The sequence below is a fragment of the Struthio camelus genome, chromosome 1, assembly GCF_040807025.1.
Source record: "Struthio camelus isolate bStrCam1 chromosome 1, bStrCam1.hap1, whole genome shotgun sequence".
Taxonomy (NCBI): domain Eukaryota; kingdom Metazoa; phylum Chordata; class Aves; order Struthioniformes; family Struthionidae; genus Struthio; species Struthio camelus.
The window spans coordinates 74,207,014-74,215,491 of NC_090942.1; positions in this window are offsets into that span (position 1 = coordinate 74,207,014).

Below are 8,478 nucleotides of genomic sequence, written 5' to 3' on the forward strand. Positions count from 1 at the left end.
CATAGCAGCATATCATCAGAAAGTGACTTTAATTTGAAGCATATGAATTTTCCTCTCTAATAAAATTATTGAACTTTTAATAAGTCCCTTAATTGTATGTGCCAGCATGAAGTATTCTGCCGAAACGTGAAAAGCCCAGAAACAGCCTATGGGAATAGTCATGACTTCTGCGAGCACTCTGTTGGATTAGGGTCATCATCCTGACAAAAGATGTACCTGTGATGTGCTTTACCTACTTCCAGGGCAAATGTCTCAAATTTAGTAGGCTCTCTCTTGAGTCATTCCAAAAATGAATGTTAAATTCAATTTGCTACATTCAGCTGGTATCTCAGTAGTTATCCATTATTTTTCAAAGGTACTTGCTAGTGGTTAGCAATAGCACTAGCTGTTTTCTTAGTGTATCTTCCTTTTCGTGCTTTCTGGAATTTCTTACTTCAATACACTAAGTATTTGCAAGTATTTACTTGCAAAAGCTCCTTAGTTTCCAACTATTCACCCTATTTTTTTTCTCTTTTTTTTTCCTTCTTCAAAACAGATTTTGAAAGCGAGTTCAATAGCTGACTCATTTCTGAATCATAATTAATTTCAGCCCACTAGTCATATTTTAATCCTCATTTTAATGCAGGAGATTTAAAGCTGTTTATTGTTTTCATTGACTTTATGAAGGCATTGAGTTAGTTTAGAAAGAAACACTGTGGAATGTAAGAAATGCTTTTCCAGTCCAGGTCTCATAACTGCCATTTTTCCAGCCCTCTGTGACAATTCCCCCAGTGCTGTAAGAAACTCAGCATCTCATCCACGATACAGGTAATTTGATGATGGCACCATCACATTTCATCATGTTCTTAATATTCTGCAGACATTAAGAGGTCTAGCAGACCTGACATTGGCTGAGCTGTTGTTGTCACTATGTTAATAACACTCCTTAATGAGGGATGCATTTTACTAGCTTGCAGTCAGTTTGGACTTATAATAAAATGCCAGAAATGGTTATAAAGGACAACATATGTTTAATTGGGAAGAACAGCAGTGAACATAAAAAACAAATAGATTCCTGTTGCTCCTAAAAAGCTTCACTCTGATAAAGTTTCACCAAAATTAGATTTAAAAAAAAATTACTTAGCAGCAGGTGCTACATAGATGTTCCCTAGAGGTGGGTGGATGGGCAAACATTCAATACCAGAATGCAAATTTAACAAATCAGTGTACTACCTAAATTTTGCTACATCCTAAAACAGCTGCATTTGGTGCAAGCAGTTACCATTACACAGTGCAGAGAGTAGAACCGAGAAGTCTTTGTAAGATGGCAGCTGTAAACAGTTATTTTTTAAGCCGAATTAAGGAGGAAAAGAGAAAATAGATGGGAATATAAGGAACAGGATCTGTTATAGTAGCCAGATTAAATTATTTGGGCCAATTTCTGACAATGTCAAAGAATGGCTGCAAACAATCCAGGCCAGTTGATGCAAAAAGGCAACCTCTGAGTAGGTATTGCATGCAAGGCAGTGGTCATTTGTGTCGGAGCCAGAGCGAATTACTGAGCTGTGCAATTTCTAGTTGAAGAAGAAGGAGAAAATCCTGCATTAAAGGATCTTATCTTTCTTATAAAGTGGTAGTAAAATATCTTCCACATTGAGAGCTCAACAACCAGCATTAACTATTTTTGCTCCTTTCCTGCTCTTCAATTTTTCTCTCAGATGGTGATTTCCCAGCTCTCAGCAGAAAGCAGTGGAAATCCATGTATTTCCACTATAGTCTCCATTAACCTCTGCAGCTCTTAAGTCAATCTCCTTTAATACTATATAGTCAATATAGAATGGAGAAAAACTGAGCTGAAAATAAATGTTTTATTACCGATAAGCATTTGAATGGCCTGATATGAGAAGGAATGTCCTTTATCTGCCAAAACTTCTGTAGAAGGAATAACTATTATGCTTGAACACAAAATCAAGGTACCTATTTTTTGGTACATTAAAACTGAATAGGCTGCCTTGGAATCTGAGATATGTGCATTCAGTTCACTGTTCCGTCGCAGATTTCTTGGGTAAAGAAATGCAAGCTTGGGAACTACCGACAAAATGGCATTTTCCAAAGCATTGAATAACTTGTAAGTCAAAACCTTATCTTTCAGATTGCAGCAGTCTCCAAAAAGCCTAATTCACTTTCAGAAATGAGAAAGGACTTCTGCCACATAAGTGCTTTGAGGAATTCCATGTGAATGGCTCTTCTAGATCACAATATGCATACAATAAAGAAAGTGTTTCGGGAGAGATTTCCTATTCTGAGCGTATATAGCCACAAAAATGAAAAGGTTATGTTCCTCATTAGTATCTATTGAGCTGTTTCGTCGTTCAAGGACTGGAAAAGAAATTGTAGCTTGTAAGTTATTTAGTGTTTTGAAAACATGACTTTTTTTATAGTGCCTAAGCTTGCATTTCTTGATCCAAGAATAATATTTGTTTGGGGATATCAGCTCTGCCACTGGAGGTTCAACTTCTAATCCATTTAGCCCTAAATGGCAGTAGTTTTGGGCACATCTTAGCCTTTCAGCCTTCATCACAGATTATCAGCCTAAACACATTCCCAGAAACCATAGCGGGTTCGTACAGCACAGAGAAGCCTGTGCAAAAGTGTTTTCACCACCACTGCTAGGAACGGCACCTCAGTACAATATGTTAAGTTCATCTATGATCACACCTTTGGCTGCGGTGTAAATCTACCCTTTTCTCATATATTGTTGATTTATAACTTTAGGACCTAAGTAGTCATTTTATTGACCAAAGTAACATCATGTATTTGCAGGCTAAAGCTAGTTAAAATGTTTTTGACCTGTACTGATTTTCTTTTAGAGAAATGCATTATTAAGAGTGCCTAGGACTACATTTTTAGAAAATGCTGAGTACTAATGCTTTTAAATTCAAAATTACTTAATTATCTAAAACAGGGCATGCAAAAACAGAACTCTCCCTCTAAACTCACTAATGTCTTTTGAATACGCAGATCAATATTTTTAAGCATTGATAGGAAACCTCCTCCCTGTCTCCCAAAGCCTGACATTTTGAATCACTTCATGACTTCACTTGCCATTTTATTCATGTGCTGATATGTTCCTCTTTCCAAACCAGGTATCCCAATGAGCTACTCTCCAGCTAACGTAATATTGTAATTGGCCATGGTAATTCTACATGCTTCATACCTTCTGCTGGATATGAAGAATAAAACTCTATATAGACATCTATTTGTTACATTTAAGATGACTTTCTCCTCCTGCAGCTCGTCTTGTGGGGAGCCAGGAGTAGAGATGAGGAGCCGCCATGACCAGCAAGGGTTGCAGCAGGGCAGACAGAGCTGTGCTCGCCTGGTTATTGGTATGAATCAGCAGGCCACGTCATGCCACCTTGCAGCGTGAGGTCAGGCAGCAACGCCCTCACTTAAGTGAGCAAAAATAACACCAGGGCTTTTGTTATTAGGGAAAAGTCCTGAGGGACACAAGGAGTCAGGCGACCCCAAGTCTCGGGAGAAGAGCAGTGGGGCTCTCCCACGTGGCTGCACACGAGCCCACTGCACAGCAGTGCTTCCAGCATGCCTGGCAGTGTGTTGAGCCACCTAAAAGCAGGTCAGCCTTGGAGGATACATTCTGGCCTTGACTGAGGCTTCATTAATCCCTCTGTTGGGGAATCCCATCTGGTCATAGCAATTACAGCTAAAATCGACTATGTTGTTCATACATACACAGTTGTTGTGTTTCTCTCAGCATCTCACTAGGCCGTCTCACCACTTCTGCAACAGCCAAAACGTGCAGTTGCTACCACTAGAATGATAGAGATCCATATACTTTTGCTACAGCAATGTTAATTAATACAACAAAGCTAGGGACAACTCCACAAAAACAAAAAAAAGAGCAAAGAAATCTTTGCTATGGGAGCAGTAGAAGTCAGTAGATGTATAAAAAGTCCAAGTCTGGGAGCTACCATAATACTGATTTTGGAGACATATGAATAATATGTGGTACGCAAATGAACTAATAGTAGCATCGGTGTTGCATTGATGAGATGACAATAAGCATATGTTTAAATGACATAAAGTCAGTTATTATTGTAATAGGAAGAGCGTTTGTTCACCTATGCAGCAATACGTCCTATTGAGAAACATAAGCTCTTCTAAGGATTTCTTACCTGATGATTTTAGTGGAGAAGAAAATGTTGCCTTTTTATATAAATAACCTTATAGTGTAACACAGCTGAGGAGATGAATTACTTAGGTATGACAGTCACTGACTCAGAATGTCTCTGGTTTAAGATGCAAATCTATAACAATAGTTTTAGAAACACTTTTCAGAGTCAGATTTCTTGCGTCATGTGAGTTTTATTCTGAGCAATCTTTAGGCTTTCATCAGAATAGTCTGTCTCCAGCTGCATTTCTCTTATAATAATTTCTATATATCCTCTCTCTCAGTTTATTCCACTGATTTACCAAAATCTACTGACCCGTTGTTTCCTGGCAGTCTTGAGCGATCATTACTTTGTTTTTGACTAAATATAGTAATCACACTGCAGCATCAGTAGAAGAGCCAAGTGAAAAACAGCACTTTAGTCTCACAGGAAATAAACTACAGGCTTTCTGCTTCCAGTTCTGCACCACAGCCACTAGGCTATTTGCCAGAGACACTTAAAAAGCATTTTTGGCATGAGCCTGAGCCAGGGCTTTGCCCAGACCAGCCTCCCGGTGCACAACAGCTTCACGCTGATGACTGCAAGGGGCTGCTCTGCCCAGGTTTGGCTTGATCCATAAAACAGTCCTGCCCACATAAGGGAGGAACTACATCCTGAATCTCTTAACCAGACACTGCCAGAGGGTTTCCAGACCGGAGCCGAGGGCCTCTGCAGCCTGCGGTACATTGCTGGTGAATTAGGCAGGAGCTCAGGCTGAAGGGCCCATCCAGACTGCAGTACAGATCTGTGTGATTCAGACCTTTTAGTAATAGTTTCATTTAGGAAGAACTATAGTCATATTCCAGACCAGAAGTACGCAAAATGACAATATATTCCGCAGTGAAAAACTGGTAGACTAAGTCTAGTGTAATGTTACCTTTCTGCTATTTTTGTTTAGATGTGAGAATTTTTTTTTTTAATTTAATTTGACAACCTGAAGTATTTTCTGCTTATTCAATGACAGCTAGTACTCTAGTCCCAATTTATTTTTGTGCCAGGATAGACAGGACTTGTTGAAAATGGGGACACAAAACCTGTAGGAAGGTTACGTTTTTTGTAAGATACATGATCCTAATGCATACAGAAAACTGTGAGCTGCTAGGGTTTTTTCCCTCTGCGATAAACAACTAGAAAATATCATAAAAACAGATAGTCATAGGTCATTATGTCTGCTTGATTATGTACTTAAAAGTCAGGAAAGGCCAAACAATGACTGCCAAATAAAGTTCTGTCTTACATAGTTATTCTCACAGAAGGACTTTGATAACACCAGTAAAGGGCCTATATGATAGACTCACAGCTGGTAAATACAAGAGTCATGCCCTTAAACCTTCTACAATCTGAAAAAAAAAATTAGCAATTCAGCTATTTCCTCATTGATTTTAGTGGAACTATTATGGTTTAAATCATCTGCAGCTTTGGCCCACCATATTGTCAGCAATGGTCTCTAAACTGCCTGGTTTGTGATCTTTACTCTCAGGTATGTCTGTCTTGGTGTAGTTGAAAATATAAAGACACCCTGCATAGCTTTCCTATTTAACAAATCCTCTTGTTAAACTTCAAAATATAGCTGGTTCCTCTTCTTCCCAGAGACAGCAAGAAGGATATATCAGTGAAGAGTTTAATTTCTACAGCTATCAGCTCATCTTTAGTAAAGTCACTGACTGAGAAGAGACATATACAGCATGAAGCCACATCTGATGACGTGCTGCTTCATCCTGTGAGATGCCAAAGGGCATCCTGCCACAAGGAGAGGAGCCAGGCCACGGCCACTCAGTGGCACATCCACCCACTTCAGAGACCTTTGGCAGCTAATGGTCATGTCTGCAACACCTCCTTCAAATGTTTTGGACATGTTCAAAGGGGATGATGCTCTAAAGGCTCAACTTCAAAAAACAAACTTTAGCCCCGCCTCTTTCCTTGGCGTTTCCTACTGATTAGTTGATGAAGTTCCTTACTTTGTGTGCTGAATTTTCCATAGCACTGTTTAAGGAGTTTAGTTCTTCTAATGTTTTCCATGAAATGTTTAGTTCAAGACTGGGACTTACAGCAAGTGTTAGAACAGGACACTAACCGGCTTTTGTTGCTATGGCCCCATTCGAAGGACTGGAGTAGTTCCTGATAAATTGAAGGGGACTATTCATACACTTAGTGTTAAGTGTTTTTACTGGAGCATCTCCAGAAGGTGAAATCTTTTTAATCGCTATGTAACCACTACCCTTGTGCAGTTAAGCAAATCATTCTGAAACTGGTACCGTTTCAGGCAATGACATTTGGCATCAGCCAAAAATGCAATCAAATTTAAGAGATTAAAAAAGAACAGAAAGTTCTTTTACACTAGAAAGTGCATTTTTGTGGACTATGAAAGGAGGAATTAACCAGTGGAACTGCTGTGAAGGAGATGCCCGCTCAGTCAAGGTTTGGGCCAGTGTTATCCAATATTGAAACAAATCTGAGGATGGGGCAAGTGACTGCAGAAACCAGCAAGCTACCTTTTAAATGCCCTAGAGCAATGCACTGGAAATCAGAAGGCCTGTAGCATTCCAGTACACCAGTTTTAAGGGTCTCTGCAACCTTAAATTGCTATGCAGCAAGTTAAAGCTCTAGATGAGATTAAGGGAGAAAATAATGCTTGCTTAAAGACATGAATCTGCAACAACGGGATTAATAATTTGTTTTGAATCTGTAATGAAGTTTCTACACAGCAGTATTCTTGCTGCTTAGTCTCTCCGCTGCCTTCCAACTCTCCAGTGAACCTGAAACCTCTGCCAGTTAGTGTAAGCTGGAGTTTCTTTCACTTCTGTTGATCGCTACTGCCGCTGCTGCTGCTGCTTTTTCTGTTTCTTTGTCCCTGTTTCAGACCATTTTTCAAAGCTATCTCATGCTTAGAGTTTCCTAGTTTTACCTTCTTGCCTCCTATGAGGCTTTCCTCCCTTGAGTTTTGCAGATTGACACAAGGATACCATATGATACTGTGGGGAACTAGATTCTTTTCTTTCCTTTGTAAGGCCCTCCGGTTAATGTTTCTGTTGCATATTTTAACTGGCACATTCCTGCTTCAAGGCTCTTCTCTGCTACATGAATCTAAAGAGCGGCTGGTAAAAGATACTACATTTGGATGGCAAATATCAAATGAGTATCCTTTTTATCAGCTTCAAAACTATTTTTTTCTTTCTAATTGTTAGAAAACAGAGCTAATTTAGCTCTAGCCCAGCTTAGCACTAGTGCCTAAAGTAGATGAAGCCTGCAGGCTGCAGGACTGAATTGCAATTGAGCTCGAGAGACATTGCTGAGGATGCGACTGCAAAATCAGCTAGAACCAGCCTTCAAAGATACAGCACACAATGGATAGAGGTAACGGTTAACCTGTGGATAAGATAAGGCACTACGAAGCAGGAACATAGCAGTCATCCTGGGATGTAGATGTGAACCAATCAAAAGGAAAGAGACCACTGATTCAGTAAAGATTGGACGAGACTGTCACTAGCAGGTGGGGAAATTTGACTGTAAGGAGTATAATTGCCTCAAAATTTCTTTGTTTGGGGTCCCTCCCCAGAGGCACCCAGCTCGAGCTGTTACTTTGCTGTACCGTCTTTTAAATAAATAATTAAATTCACTGCTAGACGTACGTGAGGCTCTGCTCCTAGGAAACCTAGGGTCGAATTATTTCCATAACATAATACTACCTAAGGTAGAGTTTTGGGGATTGTTATGAAGAATTATGTTATCATATTTATTTGAAAAAGTTTGCTATATCAAGTTGCAACTGGGCTAAATATCTGGACATCAATCATCAGATCTGATCAGAACCTCAGTTCCAGTCTTAAATCAATTACCGCGATACCCTTGATACAACACTACCTATTGGGAAAAATTAAGCAATTAGGTCAAAAAGATGCTCTTATTAAAAAAACTATTAAAAAAATCAATGCATAGAAATAAAAATCTAAACAACAGAAGTAAAAGGGAGATGATGTTAATATGAGTTACCTGCCTAGATCTCTTCCTATGTACCTAGTGCATATCAGGACTATTTCTAGAACTGCCAATGTTTGCTCAATGTTATAACGCTGTCAGAAGAGGGAGAAAGACACACCGCGAGTATTCTAGAGTAAAATTCCTGGGATTTCTGGACCTAAGATTTTTCTTTAATTATTTCCAGACCTAGCTGCAGTATTGGTATCATCTGCTCTGGAGCAGCTTTCTTTCCTGTTCCATTATAGCACATATTGCCTTCCCATATCTGTTTGCAGTTTATAATCAAAGC